Here is a 21,590-nt window from a genome sequence, read left to right as displayed (position 1 = left end):
ATTGCAGCCGAATATATAAAAATGGTACACACATTTTTATTTTATTTTCTTATTACTCAGTAGAGTAACTATGGTGCATCTTTCAGTTCCTAGCCGGCTGCAGACGGGGGATTTGAATTGCAAGGTTTAGAATTCCTTCCCTATCGTCTTTACTGCAGCATCCATATGACTTGCAAATTGTAGAAGTCTTGGAGGCGTATACATGGGGATGTACCAGTAAGTTTTCAATTTAAAAATCTTTTAGTAATTTTTGATATTTTTCAATATTAATTATTTGCTATTAGGATTGAAAACTTGCTTCGTATTTTTACGGCCAGATGGCGCTAGCCACCCATTACCATCATTTTGGCTGCAATATTTGGGAAAACATTTCGATGCGATTTGATTGGATTAAGGAGAACAGTGCCTACGTTCCTTCTGATGACGCTCCAATAAGAGCAGAAAACTGCAGTTAAAGGGACTGGCTGCACTCCTTATTCTAATTAAAAAGTAAGATTGTTTTTCCTTCGTATTGCAGCCGAATATATAAAAATAGTACACACATTTTTATTCTAAAATTAAAAATGGCAAGGCTGCAGGACAAGATAATATTAAGGCTGAGCTAATTAAATATATGGAAGGAGAAGGATTACAATTGCTATGGAAGATCATAAGGAGCTGTTGGCGTACCGGATGCATACCTAGAGATTGGACTCTTGCAACTATTCTACCATTACACAAAAAAGGAGATAAACATAAGTGTTCTAACTACAGGGGAATATCATTGTTGGTAGTTGCTAGTAAAATCTACGAAATAATACTAGAGAAAAAGCTTCGAGAAAATATCGAGGCCACACTGGATGACAGCCAATGCGGCTTTAGGCCAGGGCGAGGTACAACAGATCTCATATTCACGGTGAGACAGTTATCAGAAAAAGCCCTAGAGCATAAGAGTAAGTTGTTTCTCTGTTTTGTGGACTTGGAAAAAGCATTTGATCGCGCGCCACGGAACAAGATCTGGGAAATATTAAACCGTAGAAATGTGAAACCGAAGTTAATCCAAGCAATAAAGAGTACATATAAATGTACACGTAATAATGTAAGAACGAACAATCGCTCATCTCTAGAATTCTACACAAGGACAGGTGTAAGACAAGGTGGTGTTCCCAGTCCTTTGTTATTTATCACTCTAATGGACGAAATTGCAAAATAATGCATGGGTAATTTAAAAAGAACTAGGGTTGGGGTGTATAAACTTCAACAAGTTTACGTGTCAGAGTTGATATATGCCGATGACCTGGTAATTGTGGCAAAATCAGAAAAAGACTTGCAAGTGAATGTGAATGTTTAGAATTAATCCTTTAAGAAATTTGGGATAAAAAAATATTGAAAAAACAGAAGCTTTAGTAATATCGAAAACTCAAGAGAATATAATTGTAAATCTGAATAATGAGACCATTACACAAGTAGAGGACTTCAAGTATCTAGGATCAACAATGAATGGGCAAGGAAATATAGAACCAGAAATAAACAGCAGGGTAATGAGTGCAACAAAATTATACTATGCACTAAATAAAAGTTTTATTAGGAAGAAAGAAGTAAGCCTGAAAACAAAAAATAAAAGTATTTCAAACTGTATACGAGCCGGTGCTACTCTACGGTAGTGAAACGTGGACAGTGAACGAAAACATCTGTAGTAAAATTCAAGCATGCGAAATGCGATATTTACGTGCGGTATCCGGTGTGACCAGACGTGATCGTATAAGAAAGGAAGACATACGTGAAAGGTGCGGTGTTGGAAGGACCTTAGACAGACTTGAAACGAAACAGTTATCGTGGTTCGGACATATGGCGAGAATGAGTGAAGGTAGAACTGTAAAGAGGGTATGGAAAGCGGCATCTGACAACAAACGACGAAGAGGCAGGCCAGCAAGAACGTGGAACGCAAATATTGGAAAGGCTTGCGTAAAAAGAAATATTGGGTGGAGAGAAGCAGAAAGACTAGCTACTGACCGAAAGGCATGGAGACGTCTGATTTCTCCACTTACCTCGACACCGTAAGGTACAAGAGGACGGTTTAAGTAAGTAAGTATGAAGCCCTAAATTAGCGTGATACCATATAGTATCCGTGGGCGTTTAGGAGAAACTGTTTGCCAAAGCGTCAACACCATTGATTCTTATGTTACAAGAACTAAAAGGACCGAATTTACCATTTCTTACATACAAATAACTCGTTTACCGGCCTAAGCTTGTTTTCCTTCCTTCGTAATCTAGGATTTGGAGCGGTAGGCACGACACGAGAAAATCGTATATCCCGATCATGTACTTTGACTAGCAAAAATTTGTTTAAAAAAAGGATCGAGGGAAGTATAAACAAGTGATTGAAAAAAAATAACAGTATTCTACAAGTTCGTTGGATGGCCAATTGGCCAACTCAGTAGTGACAATGTCTTCTACACATGCTGGTGTCCAACCATTACGACAGGTTCGGAGATATTCTCAGAACGAAAAAAGAAACATATTGCTGCCTCGTCCTCAATGAATTGAAGCCTATAATAAAAAGAGCGGGGAACTGATCTTACGGACCAAGGAGTAGCTTCTTACCGAAATATTATATGACTTATAGATAGACGTAGCTATACAGAACGCATAGTATTTATACAGAAAAAAATCGTTATACATCAAATCTAGATTTTCGACGGGAAATCGTTCAAGTTTATCTGAACAAGTATGGTACCGCTCCAAAAAGGGCTAGAAGAACTGCTCTTAACAAGAATATTTTTTCCAGATGCACGGTTTGATGCTATAGATCATTTCACATAAGATTTTCTTGCCGAAGAAGACGATATGCAGTTACAGATTGTAAATCTTTTGGCCGAACAATGTGCCAAAATTGTAACGTGGGATTATGTTTAATTGTTTTGCAGCATTTCATACAAAAATTATAATATAACATGTTGTAATTTTTATTTACCAACACGTAATTTTGGTTTTAATTTTTGCAATAAAATGAACTTAAACGCCCACTGATACCATATGGTATCAGCATTTTTTTTAACCCCTGGACATAAATTTTACAAAAAAAAATTATTTTTTGTCAGCTTTAACCAACATCTTTAAGATATATGTATAAGAATTACCCAAAAATAAAAAAAAATTAATTTGGGCGTTAATGGGTTAAAGACGTGAGAGTATCATAAAAGGAATGCCTTGCTGTATGGAAGTGTTGCCCAAATGCAAGACCAAGACGAGACTTGGACAGTCTTGGTCTTGGTCTTGCACCAGTACACCTGGTCTTGGTCTTGGTCTTGGTATTGCACTCCCAGTCTTGGTCTTGGTCTTGGTCTTGCAGCAAGAGTCTTGCAAGTCTCGCAGTTACCCACTAGCATATTGCTATTTATTAATAAACAACTCACATTAGGTGGGTTTGAACCCACGATCTAAACTATCTCTGCATATACTCTAACTAACTGGGCTATCTACCATGTCCCACGGGAGTCAGTCTGTTTCTTAATAAACGTTTGCATTTAATAACCTGACATGTGCTAAAACATGGTGAAAACACAAAAAATCAAACAAATGACATAAACTTATCTAGACTGTAGTTTAAAGAACATTATCTGTCTAGAAAGGGATTGATGGACTCTCACATTAGGTATATGAAATGAAATGAAATAAAAGAGTTCTACAATTTGCCATTTATTCAAATAAAAAATAAAAAAAATACAAATTAAATTACAGCACAGTACGCAATAGCTTTGACACTATTATTAGTTGAAAATTTTTGTTTGCTATTAGTTGAAAATTTTAAGATTGACTTTTTTTTAACAAGAATTAATACAAAGTAATACACGCAGTTTAATTATATAACATTTATACAGAGTGAGTTTTATGTATGGAACGCCTCAAATATTTCGGAAACGACTTGAACGATTTTTATAGAATTTGGTGAGTAAAGGTCTTCTAATGCGGCCGATATTATAGTGGTAATTACAGACTCTTACCAGATCTTGCGTTTTTTTTTGAAAATATAATGAACTTTAGTATTTCGAATAGAACACCCTGTATATTTTTGCATTTTGAACCATAATAACTACTAATTAATTTTCATGTAATATTTCCTATACCGAAATGCCGTAATTTCTGAGTTATTTCTATATTTATTTTAAAAAAAATTAAACAAATTATAAAAATCAATTGTTTCAGCCCTGGCAGACTTATTTTAGGCTCTTTGAATCATATGGAACAAAAAAGATCTTTGGTAGTTTTTGTCTAAAGTTATTCGTTTCCGAGTTATAAACAATTTAAAACTGAAAAAAATCGAAAAATGACGATGTTCAAGGCTCAAAAACACAAGTACATAATAGCTATTTGTATAACAAGGGAGGAAAGTGCTACTTTTCCTCCCGAGAATGAAGTTTACTGCTCGACGCGTAGCGTAGGGTAGTAATCATTCAAGGGAGGAAAAGGCACTTTACTCCCATGTTATACATATGGTTTTTCCACCTTCCTCAAATAACAAGTCATTTTTTCATTTTTACTTAATTTATTTTATGTAACTAACCAATAAAATTTATTATAACTAAATCTAACAAGTAGGTACAATATAACTGTCAACTGTCAAATATAAGTCAAATTATTGGCTGCGTTCACCAGAAATAATCGGTTTAAGTTTCAACTAAACAGCTATGTTGCAGCGCTGTAAAACTACGTTTAGTCTGGTGAATGGTATTTTTCCGTTTGACACTTTCATAGTTGGTTTTTTTGTGTTCCCACCTGTTCTATGTATGAACCTAACCTAAAACGAGATTCGTTGTTTTTGTTGATTTATTATACTTATCGTTCAACGATAAATTGGACGTATCTTAAACAAATTTAATTCAAAAATGGATAATATACTACCTTTATTGATGTTTGAGAATGAAATGAACAAGAAATAATTTTTGGTGCTGCTGGCTGTGCTGGACTTGGCAGAGCAGAACCATTGGATGAACCACCATAAATAAATAATAATTATCACGTAAATATGAATTATGTTGAAAATATTGTTCATTAATACACAAATTTACAATTTCGTGAGCATATACAATTATGTATCTCCTAAGTTTCAATTACTTTATAATTAAAACCATTGTAAAATAAATATTTTCAAATAATCGCGCCATTACAATATATTTCTTAAACACGTTCAATATTGAAGCGATACAAATACTACGTTCAATAAAATGGCGACCGCTTCGTCAATACGTTGAAGTTTAGCCTAAATTGACGTGACGTTCACCCGAAAAATCTTAAACAGATTCAGAGCGCTGACGTAGCGCACTGGTCTGGTGAACGCACCCATTAATGTAAACATTGTTAAATCAAAATAACAATTTACTGTTTTTTACCATTCTGCAAAATACAGAGTGTTTTATAAATAAATGTTAAAATGTATATATACTTACGTAATAGAAAATAGATATTATACAGGGCGTCAATAAGTTATATTTCATGAATGACATACCATGACGTTACTTTTACTTTTCCTCCCTAGGGAGGAAAAGTACAACTTTGCTCCCTACAATCAGGTCCGGAAAAGTATACTTTCGGTAGAGGTAGGTGGAAAAAAATATTATTTTCGAAATCTCGAAGTGCCTAAACTGAAGTTTAAACTGTATTTATCAGTTGTCGATAAGTAATTTGTTTATTTCATTTTAAAAAACATTGTTTTTTAGTTTTTAATGCAGCCCGATCACCCATCCTCTCATAAGTTCTTCATTAACAATAAAAAAAACAATGGCAAAATCACACATCGGCCAATATCTCTTTTTATATAATAATAAATATCCCTTTTTTTTGAAATTTGAAGGTTTTGTAGCATTTTACCGTGCGCGAATGCACTATACATGGTAGTCAGGCATCATCTTATCTACTGCTTTTTCAGCAAAAAATTTTGTTTGGCCGATTGATCTAATATCTAATTGCACACCCTGCAAAAAGTAGGACGTTTAGTCTTTACGATATGGATAAGGAAAAACAATTGAGTGGTTGTCCGTAATAGTGAATATGGTATTCGTATTATATTTTTATCACCTTATAGGCGACATACTTCTTTAAAAGTTTCAATGCGATATTGTTATACACACAACACAAGAAGATTATTTTATGAAAGGTTGCTATTCTCAAAATCTAGACAATTGCTCAATTGTAATTAATTTCGGAGCGAAGGCGTCGCCGTCGTCTGATATTAGGAAAGAATGAAATATTTTATTTTTACATTGTATAATAATTTATTATGACCTCTGAGTACGTATCCAATAAATAAGTGTTCATATTTTTAATTCGGTATGTATGTTCATCGTATTGTTCATAATGCGGATAAATCCATTTTTCCAAATTTTTGTTACATATTTTTTTGTATCTCATAGTCCCTATCAATATACAGGGTGTAACAAAAATACAGGTCATAAATTAAATCACCTATTCTAGGACCAAAAATAGTTCTAATGAACCTAACTTACCTTAGTACAAATATGCATATAAAAAAAGTTACAGCCCTTTGAAGTTACAAAATGAAAATCGATTTTTTCCAATTTATCGAAAACTATTAGAGATTTTTTATTGAAAATGGACATGTGGCATTTTTATGGCAGGAATATCTTAGAGAAAAATTATAGAGAAATTTGTGCACCCCATAAAAATGTTATGGGGGTTTTATTCCCTTAAACTCACCCAAACTTTTGTGTACGTTCCAATTAAATTATTATTGTGATACTATTAGTTAAATTCAATATTTTTAAAACTTTTTTGGTTCTTAGTATTTTTTCGACAAGGCAGTTTTTATCGAGTTGCGGCTTCTTTTCTAATATGTATGTTTACGTAGAGATTTTATGGGGTTTTGTTCCTTTAAACCTCCCAAATGGTTGTGTACGTTCCAATTAAACTATTACTGCGATACCATTAGTTAAACACAGTGTTTTTAAAACTTTTTTGCTTCTGTGTATTTTTTCGATAAGGCACATTTTATCGAAATGTGACTTCTTTTTTAATATGGTTTAAAATATACCTAAATATGTAAATCATAAATAAATTTTCCTATTATTATCAAGTCTCCATAATCGTACTTAGCCATATCACAGATGTACATATAGTCGAGGAAATGAAGCATTTTGGCTTGCAATTTTTTCGTCCAGCATGGATTTACTTGAAATTTTCACAGAAGGTAATGAATAGTCCAATGATCATTTTCTATATCATACCGCCGTACGCTAAAACCTTGGGGGTGGTTGTCACCCCATCTCGGGGGCGAGAATTTTTTATTACATTTTAACCATGCAAACCGATGTAAAAGGTAATTCTAAGAAAAAAATGTTTTTTACATTTTCTTTGTAAAACTAATATTTTTCGAGTTATTCGCGCTTGAAAGTAAGTTTTTTCGATGAAAAAATCGACATTTTTAGAGGGTTTTTTGAGAATACCTCGAAAAATATGCATTTAATCAAAAAAACTGTAGATATTAAAATTGTATCTTTTAGTATCACAAATCAAATTCTTTTTCTGTAATATCTTTAAGACAAATACAAACCGAGATACGGCATGTTAAAAGTTAGCTTTTTTCTTCAAATGCATAATTTGAAATATTCAAAGTTAAATGACGGAAAAACTTTGCATTTTTAGAGGAAAATTTAAATAACCTTTTTTTAATTATACAGTTAGTTCTTTCAAAAAATAATAATAAAAAGTTTCTAGCCTGAAAACTAAGCGATTTATGATCAAAAAAAGGTCGGTACCTGCTTTTCTCTATGAAAAAAATCAGTGAAAACAACCCCCTAACTACCCTCCTAATTAAAAATTGGTCTTCGCCTTTCTGTAATTCCTTTTATATTTGTATTATCAATACACCCAAAAAGTTTGGCTTATTTAAAAGGACTAATTTTAGAAAAATTGCAGTTTAAAGAAAAATTATTTTTTTGGAATTTCCCATTTTTCACTTTTTACTTCAAAATATCTCCGAAAATAGTAGAGATACGAAAAAAATTAAGGACTACTAAATTGTAGCTTTTTAACAACTAAAATTTTCTTGTGCATAAATTTTCAATACAGTGACCAGTTAACGAGATGTAGCTGTTTAAAACCTCTATTTACGAGCAAACACCCCCTTTTTCGAGCCCTTTAAACCCACCTTAATTAAAAACTAAGGGATCTTACGGAATTTAGTTTACACAGTCTTATAATTCTTCAAGAATCCTACAAAGTCATTTTTGAAAAAACTTTTTATCGCCAAAAATGAAGGAGCTATTTTTTATAAAACGAATTTTTTTTTCGAAAAATTCGGATATTCCGCTTATGGATAATTTTCAATGTATGTATAATAACACAGAACCGGTTCGTATACTGGAAGATGACTAAAAAACTATTTGTATTATAATACATGTTATAAATGTTGTTGTAATTCTTTAATTTTACTTTATCTATTAAAATATCTACTTATAAAAACTGTAATGTTATTAAGGGTAGTTTTTAAGGGTTGAAATATTACGATATTATATCCTAAAGTATAAAGCAATCATTATTTAACCAATCAAAACCAAATTTTACCCATATTAAAGTTTACAATGTTTTTATATAATCTTTGACAATAAGGGGTAGTTTACACCCCTAAAAATAATCAACGCCCTTAAGCATGATGTAAAATATGAAGTACAGGGTGAGACGATCCTAATCCCAAATTTTTATGTAAATCGATGCAAGCCGAAATTACTCTCCTAGGATAAGTAAATTTTTATATATAGCTCCAACAAGGGTGGTTTTAAGGGTTGAAATATTATGATAGTACATATATCTTAAAGCATAAAAAAATCATTATGTAACTAATAAGAACCAAATGTTGACAATATTAAAGTTTAAAATGTTATTATATAATTTTTTACAATTAGGGGTAGTTTTCACCCTTAAAAAACCAAAAGCGTACAACGGCTCAATATAGAAAATGAACTAGAGGGTGTAATGAGCCTAATCCCAAATTTTTGTACAAATCGATGCTGGACGAAAAAATTGAGAGGTTTTGTCATTTTTTCAGCTTCATTTCCTCGACTAATAACATATGTACAGCGTGTCTACTTGAGTTGGAAACATATGGGAAACTTTTTTATTATTAATTTTACGAAAAAAAGTTATTCTTTATAAAAAGTTCTGCATGCCCCAAAACCTAAGATTCAATTATCAGATATCAAATTTTGTCAATATTATACGAGGTATGTCAAAAAATATGAACTTCGTTCAAGAGTAAAGTACCTTTATTTCTCTCAATATCGAAAATTCTTATTATGAAAAGTTGTTTGGAAATAAAAACCAAGCTCAAATATGTAATTACATGCTTCTAATTGGAAAAAAATATTTTCCAAATTTTTCTCAAATTTATTGATACTAACTTCGTTTTTATTCATTACACATACGATAACTCTTTTATTATTACTTTTACGACAAAAAAGGTATTCTTTATAAAAATCTCTGTATGTCCTAAGACCGAAGATTCAACCAACAGATATGACATTTTATTAATTTTATATGAGTTATGTCAAAAAATATGAATTTCACTCAAGAGTAAAGTACCTTTATTTTTTACAATATTGAAAACGGTTATTAAAAAAGTTGTTTAGAATTAAAAACTATGTGTCAATATGCAATTACATCCTTCTAATTGAAATACTGTGAAATATAAAGGTGCTATAATATTGAGCGAATTTCATATTTTTTGACACACCTCGTATAAAATTAATAAAAGTTGATATATCATGGTTGTGTCTTAGATTTTAGACCATGCAAAGTTTTTTATGAAGAATAACTTTTTTTCGTAAAATGAATAATAAACGAGTTATGATATTTGTAATAATTAAAAACGATGTTGGGTATCCATAAATTTGAGAAAAATATTTTTTTTTTCAATAAGAAGCATGTAATTGCATATTTCATCTTAGTTTTTAATTAAAAAACTACTTTTTATCATAAGAATTTTCGATATTGAGAGAAATAAAGGTACTTTACCCTTAGCCGAAATTCATATTTTTTGACATACCTCGTATAATATTGAGAAAATTTGATATCTGATAATTGAATCTTAGGTTTTGGGGCATGCAGAACTTTTTATAAAGAATAACTTTTTTTCGTAAAATTAATAATAAAAAAGTTTCCCATATGTTTCCAACTCAAGTAGACACGCTGTATATGTGGCCATATACAAATATGTGGTGGATTTGACAAATAATATGCAAAATATGTCGACAAATACTGACTTTTCGAAAAAGTACCAAGAGGCAAAGAAGTTTTTAAAGCATTGTGTTTAACTAATGGTACTACAATTATAATCAAATTGAAACGTACACAAAAGTTTGGGGGGGTTTAAAGGAACCAAAACCCCATAAAATTTTTATGGGGTGTCTAAATTTCACTATAATTTTTTCTTAAGATACTACTGCCTTAAGAATGCCACATGTTCATTTTCAATATAAAATCTCCAATAGTTTTCGATATATTGAAAAAAATCGATTTTCATTTTGTAACTTCAAAGGGCTGTAACTTTTTTTATGTGCACATTTGTACTAAGGTAAGTTAGGTTCAATCGAACTATTTTTGATCGCAAAATATGTGATTAAATTTATGACCTGTATTTTTGTTACAAAACAAAAGCTAGTCGCACTGAGCTATCCGATCGGATAGCTCAGTGCGACTAGCGGCTGACCCGCACTTCACTTCGCCGTGAGGTACGAGAGTTCAAGCCCAAGCCAGGCCATCGGAAAAACAAAAAGGCTAACGCGTCAGTATAAAATTCTAAATGTGAATCTGGCGCTTAGACTGGAATATGCGGGCATCTGATCGACCTATGAGGGAGCTGTACGGCAAGGGATAAGGGCTTGCGGCTCGGTGATACTCCCCCATAGATCCCTACCGAAGGGCGTTGACGCCTAAGAACGGTGTATATACATTTTTGTTACACCCTGTATTATTCCATAAAACGACACTCAAACTGCAAGACGCAAGAGTCTCGCAGGCTTGGTCTTGTTCTTGCTCAAGTCTTGCACGGTCAGTCTTGGTCTTGGTCTTGCTAAAATAAGGCGGTCTTGGTCTTGGTCTTGGTCTTGCTAAAACGCAAGAACAAGACCAAGACTGCAAGACCAAGACCGATTTTGGGCAACACTACTGTATGGGTAGATTTTTTGGACTGGAAACCATGTTGGTTACTAACAATCACTTTATTCGTCTGTAAAAATGAATCAAGTCTTTGTAAATAATTGTATTCAAAAATTTTAGAAAATACCGAAGAAATTGTAATTGGACGGTAATTACTTACTTGTTTTGGGTCACCTTTTTTATGAATTGGTAACACCTTTCCAGTTTTTATATAATCTGGAAAATCGCCATTTGAAAACGATAAATTAACTAAATATGTTAATGGCGATATTATACAAGAAACAACCTTTTTTATTAAAAACCCAGGGATTTCATCAAAGCCCTGAGATTTTTTGTTTTTTAGTTTTTGGTTTAATAATTTGTTTAATTCTATTGTAGTGTACGGATGAAGAAGAAGGTGATCATCCAAAACAGTGTTGTTACAAATATATGTACTATCAGGTTTGATTGGGATGGTCGCAATTGCATCCAATGGAGCAGTTTTTTAAAAATACGTTAAATTTATTGGCTATTTCTAACGAATCTGTAATTAAGTTATCTCCATTTGAAAGTGTTATGTTACTCTCATTTTTTTTTACCTTTTGAAAAATCAGATATAATTTTCCAAGCACTTTTAGAAGGATTATCTGAGGTGTTTATTATATTTTGGTAATGGCATTTTTTGGTTAAAAGAAGCTTTTGATGCTCTCTTTTTTATGTCTATAATAATCACGCAACAGTGGCGGCTGGTCAGAGGAGACAAGGGAGGCTTAGCCTCCCCATAAATTTTTTACACATGCTACACTGTTTTGTTTACTTTGCTATTTTGCTTCGCGTTATACATATCGGAAAAAGTTATTTGAACAAGTTATTCCAAATAATATTCTAACCCCACATACCAAATTTCATCACAAAATTCGCACTTAGTTTTTTCATTATTTGTAGTCAGGATCCTAAAATCGCAGAGGAGGCTGCTGGCCGGAAAATCTCACTTGCTAATTAATGCTCCGCGCAGCCCAGCAACGTTTAAGGATGGTTTAAGAAGACCCGGTCTCCTTAGAGCTGCATTATCGCTTAACGCACACGCTGCCCGGAGATTGGGCAAGGGCGGCTAATCGGCCAGCAGCCTCCTCTACGATTTTAGAATCCTGACTACAAATAATCAAAAAACTAAAAGTGGGAATTTTGTGATGAAATTTGGTATGTGGGATTAGAATAATATTTGGAACAACTTGTTCAAATAACTTTTTCCGATATCTGTAATGCAAAGCAAAATATCGGTAATTTACTGTGTTTTTGGATTTGCAGTAGGCCGCTTTTAGAATTAAAAAAATTCAGTTGAGTATCTTAAAAAATGTGAACCTTCAACCTGTATGGACTGCAAAACTTCAAATCTGTATTTATTTTGATATGCATATCTACTTACAGAGATTTGTTAACAAATAAACGACACAAACTTTGGTAATACACTTTTACAATTAGACTAACTATTTTTAAAATTATATGATATTATGAAATTGTGAATTATAATGATATTATAAAATGTAAATAAAAAATGGTCAAAAAAAAGGGGCCCTAAATTAGATTTTTTGGCGGATTTTGTTTGCTAGTGTAAATTTGTCTAGATATTTTACAGTTAGGTATAGCCTCCCCTATTGTAAAAATCACGAGCCGCCATTGCGTACAAGCCACCTGTTGGGGCGGCTTCCTTCGATGTGATTCGGGTAAATAATTAAAACTCTTGCAGGGAGTAAGCTAAATAAACGAATTTACCTTTATTCTGGAGAATCATTTCACAAACAAACTAAACATCACTACTTTACTAAAACTTTTACAAAGAGATTTCGCATTTAGCGATCTAATATTACACTGAGTCGATGCATGTTGACTGTTTGAGTGGTGGCACACTAATCTCGCCAAAAACAGGCGAGAAAAAAACACACACCTGCATTTTACAAAAAAAACTGGTTTTCAGACGCAACGCATTCTCACGTATGCAGAAAAAACCTGCCCTGAACCTAGCCAAACTATTTTGCTGGTAGGAAAGGAAAAGGCGAGCGTCAGTTGCACCATAATTTACAATTTGCAATCGCAACAACGACAGATCAAAAATGTCCCATTTTTAAGGTGGTGCGTTAATTTTGACGCTTAGTTTATTATATACAGCGTGTCTACTTAAGTTGGAAACATATGGGAAACTTTTTTGTTATTCATTTTACGAAAAAAAGTTATTCTTTATAAAAAGTTCTGCATGCTCTAAAACCTAAGATTCAATCATCAAATATCAAATTTTGTGAATATTATACGAGGTATGTCAAAAAATATGAACTTCGTTCAAGAGTAAAGTACCTTTATTTCTCTCAATATCGAAAATTCTTATTATGAAAAGTTGTTTGGAAATAAAAACTAAGATCAAATATGCAATTATGCAATTACATGCTTCTAATTGGAAAAAAATATTTTCCAAATTTTTCTCAAATTTATTGATACTAACTTCGTTTTTATTTATTACACATACGATAACACTTTTATTATTACTTTTACGAAAAAAAGGTATTCTCTATAAAAAGCTCTGTATGTCCTAAGACCGAAGATGCAACCATCAGATATCACATTTTATTAATTTTATACGAGGTATGTCAAAAAATTTGAATTTCACTCAAGAGTAAAGAACTTTATTTTTCACAATATTGAAAACGGTTATTAAAAAAGTTGTTTATAATTAAAAACTATGTTTCAATATGCAATTACATCCTTATAATTGAAATATTGTGAAATATAAATGTACTATAATCTTGAGCGAATTTCATATTTTTTGACACACCTCATATAAAATTAATAAAAGTTGATATATCATGGTTGTGTCTTAGATTTTAGACCATGCAAAGCTTTTTATGAAAAATAACTTTTTTTCGTAAAATGAATAATAAACAAGTTATCATATTTGTAATAATTAAAAACGATGTTGGGTACCCATAATTTTTTTCAATTAGAAGCATGTAATTGCATATTTGATCTTAGTTTTTAATTCCAAACAACTTTTTATCATAAGAATTTTCGATTTTGAGAGAAATAAAGGTACTTTACCCTTGACCGAAATTCATATTTTTTGACATACCTCGTATAATATTGAGAAAATTTGATATGTGATGATTGAATCTTAGGTTTTGGGTCATGCAGAACTTTTTATAAAAAATAACTTTTTTTCGTAAAATTAATAATAAAAAAGTTTCCCATATGTTTCCAACTTAAGTAGACACGCTGTATATAAGGTGAGGCAGATAACTGGCCTATTAGAAATATTTAGAGAACTAAAGGCTACAGAATCATGAAAATTGGAATGAAGGGGTTTTGAAGGGTGATCTATTTAATGAAAATATTTTCATCAATTTGCCACTTCCGGTTATACCGGAAGTTGCTTAAAACTTCGTTTTTTTAATGGGACACCCTGTATATTTTTACATTTTTAGATTCTACTCGATGTCTTCTTTCTTAAAATATGCGGTTTTGTAATGTTATACAGGGTAGTTTAAAAGCTAATTACGTTTTTTTATTAATTTCGTAGCAACTTTCACACCCTGTAGAATTGTAGTAGTTGGATATCAAAAACTCTATTTATGTTAAAATGATTTTTAATATAGTTTAATATTATTAAAAATTATTAGTATAGCTAAATGTTAAATTTTAGTATACAGGGTTGGTCGAAACTCGGAATGAGGATTTTCTGAATTTTCTTAAATGGAACACCCTTGTATGTAAATGCTTTAATTTGTGCTGAATTATTAATCGCGCCAAGAATGTTAACTTCGTAGGTATTTTGATAGCTCAACCATTATTGGCAATTTTAAAGATCAGTCTAGATTAATATGTATTTATTTCCGAAAAATTATTTGTGATTGAATATTTTCAGGGCCAACCTAATAAAATTTCACGTATTTTTTGTTGAAATTAATGTTTGGCTTGAATCACCAATAACTCACAAATTAAAGCAGTTAGATATAGGGAACACTGGCGAAGCGTCCATGCAACCATTGTTACCATTGGTAACAGTTAAAATTTGTAAATAAATATTTTATGACTACTATAAAATAATTCCATTTATATTTTTTTAAAATAGAAATATTTGATAATAGTATCTACCTAATTCAGTAAAATAGCCAACTAGACGCACGAAAATATCAGCGAGTTTATGTAAAATCGGTTGCACGTTATTATAATACGCCCTTACCACAGTATAAAGAGGTTCCATAATATACTGTGCCCTTACCGTGCGCCGCGCCGTTTACGACTTCTGTGAGTGGCAACGATAGTAGGATCTTTGTATCGGTCAGGACTGGATCGTCTCTGAAAATTTTGCGGGCACGATGGCTCTGAAGCCGCTGTGGATTAGTATTCGTGTTCCCAAATTTTAATTTGGTGACGCTAGGTAGGGCCGGTGTCTATCGGGACAGAAAATACCGACCGTAAGACCGTAATACCGACTTAATAAATGCAATTTTAATTATTATTATAATTATAGGTAATAATTATAATTCCATTTATGAAGTCTGTTATTCTTAGGGCCGGTATTTTCTCGATTAAACTCCGGTTAGTTAACCGTACCGGCCCTTTGGATTCGATTATTGCATAATATGCATTATTAATTATTATTAGTTTATAACTTGTAACTGTACTTGCTTATTATACAGATAACATATCTATACCTTTTTATCCTATATAAATCATAATAATCGATTTTAATTACTTGTCGAAATATATTAATTAACAACAACATTATTATATGACATATTATAATAATATTGATTATACAGTACATTGTAGTGTATAATCAATAAAATAAAAATTATTTAATATTTTAGGCTAAAAATGACAAACGAATGTACTGATTAGTATACTAATTATACAATTTGGATTTTTTAATAAAGTATAAAGGTGATATAATACATATTTTACTTAAAAACAACAAATATGTTTTTAGTTTGTAGATACTTTATACACTGTGTCCTTAAAGGTATGGAAAAAATTCCTTTTTAGCTAAACAGAGCATTTTTAAAAATAATCCTGAGACACGTCGATTTTTGATTTTAATTTACCGTATTTTAAAATAATATTCTACTATACAGGGTGAATTATTTTCGAGTAATGACGTCACCGTCATTTTTTTTTTAATGGAACACCTCCATTTTGTCTCAATTTTCGGATTACTCTAGCTGAGCTGATTCCAAAAATTTATCACATGTTAATTCAAATTGGTACAGGGTGGACAAAAATACAATAGCTTTGGGTGTGTTCACAAAGTAACGCGTTAGTTAAATTAACAATATGTATTATCAAAAACACTTATTGTATTTTTGATATTTTAATTAATTTTTGATTTTAATTAATTTTTGATATTGTTTAATTTAATATTTTAATTTAATATCAAAAATTAATTAAAATTTAATATTATGAGCACACACAAAACTATTGTATTTTTGTCCACCCTGTACCAATTTGAAGCAACATGTGATACATTTTTGGAATCAGCTCAGCTAGAGTAATCCGAAAATTGAGACAAAATGGGGGTGTTCCATTAAAAAAAATGACGGTGACGTCATTACTCGAAAGTAATTCACCCTGTGTATTAGAATATTATTTTAAAATATGGTAAATTAAAATCAAAAATCGACGTGTTTCAGGATTATTTCTTAAAATGCTCTGTTTAGCTAAAAAAGAATTTGTTGCATACTTTACGGACACAGTGTATAATTTCTTAAATTTTTAATTTTTTAATTTTATTTCTGTATTTCAACTATTTTTATAATAGACCTGGATCGCGCGTACCAAAAAAAAGTTGATTAATAGCAAGCTGAAAATTCACGGTGTCTAGTCGAACAAACTTTGATGTATGGGAACACTGTATATATAAAAATATTTATAAAATAAATTATATATATAATATATAATATATCTGGTATATATTTAATATCTGTTTTTGGTAACACTTTAGAAAAAGTCACGCGTCGCCACTGATAGGGAATGCTTAAGAAATAAAAAAGTAGCATAAAATATCATTTCATTACAATAATAAAATAGAGGATGTTCCATTTAAGAAAACTCAGAAAATACTCTTTCCGAGTTTCGACCAACCCTGTATAGTACAATTCAACATTTAGCTATACTAACAATTTTTAACAATAGTAGACTATATTAAAAATCATTTAAACATAAATAGAGTTTTTGATGTCAAACTACTACAATTCTACAGGGTGTGAATGTTGCTAGGAAATTTAAAAAAACGTAATTATCTTTTAAACTACCCTGTATAACATTACAAAACCTCATATTTTAAGAAAGAAGACATCCAGGAGAATCCAAAAATGTAAAAATATACAGAATGTTCCATTTAAAAAAACGAAGTTATAAGCCACTTCCGATATAACCGGAAGTAGCAAATCGATAAAAATATTTTCATTAAAGATATCACTCTTCAAAACCCCTTCATTCCAATTTTCATGATTCTGTTTCCTTTAGTTCTCGATATATTTCTAATAGGACTTTTATCTGCCTCACCCTGTATATAAAGTATATTATACTTCTTCATTAAACTTATATTAGTAAATAATTTATTTTTAATAGATTGTATGAAAAAATAAATTCTCCCATTCAATTGTTTTTAAAAATAATATTGGTCTATGTCTATGGAAATCAAAAAATCTCAATGAAAGAGATTTTATGTTTTTGCTAAACATGCTATTAGATGAATGGAAAACTGTTAGTTTTTTTACAAATTACAAAACCATTTGCACCAAACAAGAGATAAACGTAATTCTAACAATAAAACACTGAAAACGTTTGTTTTCTATACTTCCACAAAATTTATTACAACTATCTGACTACAGCTGTTTCGGCAGAGTGCCTTTCTCAAGTGATATAGTTTACAATGTGTTTGCCTTTTTAAGTCTTTAACTGAAGAGGTTGAGTAGTGGGGAGCTGTTTGTCTCGAGTTGGTCATTCAGAATTACATCTGTATTTTTCAGTTTATTAATTTCCATAGATTCTAAAAAAGATAGCTTAAGGCCTTTATTTTGAATATGCAGAATTTGAAACTCTTCATTGAAAGAATGATTATGATCTAGAAGGTGAAGTGCGTATGTAGAAGTTTCTGTTTTTCTATTGTTGAAAGCCCTTTTGTGTTCTGCTATCCGTTTGTCAAAAGTTCTGCCAGTTTGACCGATGTACGTTTTCGGACAGTCACCACCAGTTAGTTTGTACACACCACTCTGTAGTTGTTTTCTCTTTCGGCTTTTATTGTTCTTAATATATTTGCTTAAGTTGTTGTTAGTTCTGAAAGCTGGTGTTATTCCTTTCTTTTTTATGTATCTGGCTATTTTTGTTGTTATCTTGCCAGTATATGTAAGAGAGCAGAAGGTACTGGGTTCTTTCTGTGGTGGTGGATACACTAATTTCAGGGCTTTCTTATGGTCTCCATAGTTTATTATATGGAGACCTGTAAGAAGGAGTGGAAACGCAATGCATCGTTTGTGGGCTAACTTTTCAACCTCTAATTCAACTTTCAGCAATCGCCGCTAGAGGCGCAAGTGTTCGAATAGGTGCTACAAATACATTAGCTCTTATGGACTTATTTAATATTTAACTCATTTTATTTTTGTTTTTAGCGTAATTAGACATTAATTTATTGGTGGATTGTAGCTGAATATGTTTTATGCCAAAAATAAATTATTTTAACCTTATAACATATCGACGTGTGGTAAAAAGTGTATTCTTTATATACCATTGTAGATGGAGATGTGACATCAAATTTAAATTTGTCATTACTTTAATATGTAGGACAGCTTATTTTGAAGCGGAAATATTTTGTCACATTATCTAACTGCCACATTTATATAGATACCAATGGTATTTCAACTGCAAATTAATTTTTTAATATCTTTGTAACTGATATCAAAAAGTTTGTTAGTTGAAAAAATTGACTTAACTGTACGTAATTGTTTTTAAAAAGTTTAAAAAGTTATTTAAATAATTTGAAGTTTATTGATCAATTTTTTTAATTATTCTTTTTATCAAAATTTAAACTGCTTTTTTTTAATACTTCATTTATCTATATTCTGAAAACTTACCTATCAGATGTTTAAATTTAGTTAATAAAAATATATGTCTATAAACTACGCAGACGATAGTCTGACTTTTATAAAATTAATGTTAATTTTTGTGAAATATCTCAAAAAATGCATTGTTTCGACACAAAAACTTTCAAGATCGTCCTACTATTATCACTATAATTTTCAGGTTAAAATAAAAACCAATAATAGGCACAAATTTTATTTACACCGAAGGAAATAACATACAAACGAATAGGTTTAATCCACGAACGTTATAAATAACATAAAGACAAATCTTTATAAAAAGTCTTTATTAACTTCGTTAAGTTCCCTTTTGAATTTTTTATCGGAACGATAACTCGATATAAATCCCGGTACGAAGCAAGTTCTTTTAGTGTAAGCTTTCTTGGCACTCATATTTAAATAATATTAACCACCAAAACCAATAATCTTATATTAACTACGAATAATTAATTATTTTCGAAATTTTCACATTCACTCCAATGCAAAAGTAGCATCTATTTCTACGCCACCGCCGCCCTAGCGAGAAACCAAGCAAACAGGCAAAATTGTGTACAAAAATTTCAAGGTCGTCCTATCTCGATTCCTCTCCTCTGTGTAGGTCTCCATATAATAAACATAGCAATAATGAAAAGTCACATTCTAATGTTTTGACAGTTCTCTTACGTCAAAAATTTTGACCTACGTAATAACGTTTTTGTAGTAAAAATACTATACCAGATATTTTCTTAAAATAAACCTGCTCTTGAAAAACTAGTTGAACATGCACAGAGTACCTGTTCCTGTTAGTACAGAGAAATAAATATTTTATTGATTTCGGTAATCAAAACCTCTATCTTTCTCTATTAACTTCTATTTTGATGTATCTTTTTTTAATATGTATGTGCTCTTTGCATACGTTACGAATATGTCTTTTGTTAATAAACTAAATATTTAATTGCCTATGCCAATTGTGTGTAAAAAATTTTGGAATTTTTTTAAGGTATTTTAGGATGACTTTGTCCTTTTAAATGCTTATTTCTCACTTTTTTAAATTAATTTGGTAGAATAACTCTTTGTATTGCTTTTGCAACCCGTAGGATGATTGTAATATAATTCTAACTTATGTTATTGCAAAAAAGTTGTTGGGATAAACAAATTGAATAACTTTTAAACTAATTGATCAACCAATCTGAAATTTTAATCGCATTAACCAACTTTCCACGTAACATCAAGGTTATAGGTAAGTTTATTTTTACAATAGTTATTAACATTTTTATTGAAACTGACAAATTCTTCAGTTTTGTTTACAACTTTCTAAGGAAAAATACTTATATGTTTCATCAATCATCACATAATTACCTCTAAATCCTTTCAAATTGCGTTAATTTGTACTCATATACAAAAATTCTTAAAATTATGGATTTTTTTAATTAAATTGTTAATAATTTAAAAAAATCCACCGAACCCACTGCAGGAAATATAGAGGTTTTGGTTATTAAAGTCCATAAAACTCCAAAAACATCCAATATCTGGTATTTCTCTGAACTAATAGTTTAGAAATAAGTTTAGATGAACGGACTCAAAATGATTGGAAAACGAGGATAATTTTATGTTATGATGTTATAGTTATGGATGATGTACCATCTTAAAAAATCGTCTTGATTATTGTTTAAACTGTTATAATTAAATTTTAAAACTATTTTTGTAAATTATCTGAATAAAATTTAATAAAAATAATTATATAAATTAATAACACATTATATTTCCTGATACTATAGATATTAGGTTTTCTAATAAAATTCCAAAAATTTAAGCGATAGAAAAAAAACAATATATTGGACAATTTTCTGTAAATAACTTTGTTCTTTTTATCCTCCCTCTAATGTGCTCTCTAATTTTGTTGCATATAATTTTTCATTTACCTAGTAGCATAGGTATAAGAAATAAAACCTAGTTTATTTGAGATTTCTTATTTTCAAAGCAAAATTATAAACCAATGCTAGTTTTAGAAATAATTGAATAGGATTAATATATATTAATTATAAATACTGGATCCAGACACGAATTGGCAAAGCACAGACAGCATACCTATTATATGTTAAATAATATATGGAAATCTAATGAAATAAAACTGGACACAAAAGTAAAAATCTTCAATAGCATTGTAAAGGCAGTACTGTTATACGGATCACAAACTTGGAGAATAACAAAACACAACACTGGAAAGATTCTTTATATTTTTCCCATCTCTTTAGATTTTCTACAGCAAAATTACCAAAACGATTTTTAATGGTGGTTAATCTAAAGAGATGGGCAAACATAAATCGCAAGTTGGCAAGAGAAAGAAATCGTAGACAA

This window comes from Diabrotica virgifera, chromosome 7 (genome assembly GCF_917563875.1).
Source record: "Diabrotica virgifera virgifera chromosome 7, PGI_DIABVI_V3a".
Classification (NCBI taxonomy): Eukaryota; Metazoa; Arthropoda; class Insecta; order Coleoptera; family Chrysomelidae; genus Diabrotica; species Diabrotica virgifera.
The sequence above is the reverse complement of the archived record's forward strand: the minus strand, read 5'-3'. Positions refer to the sequence as shown.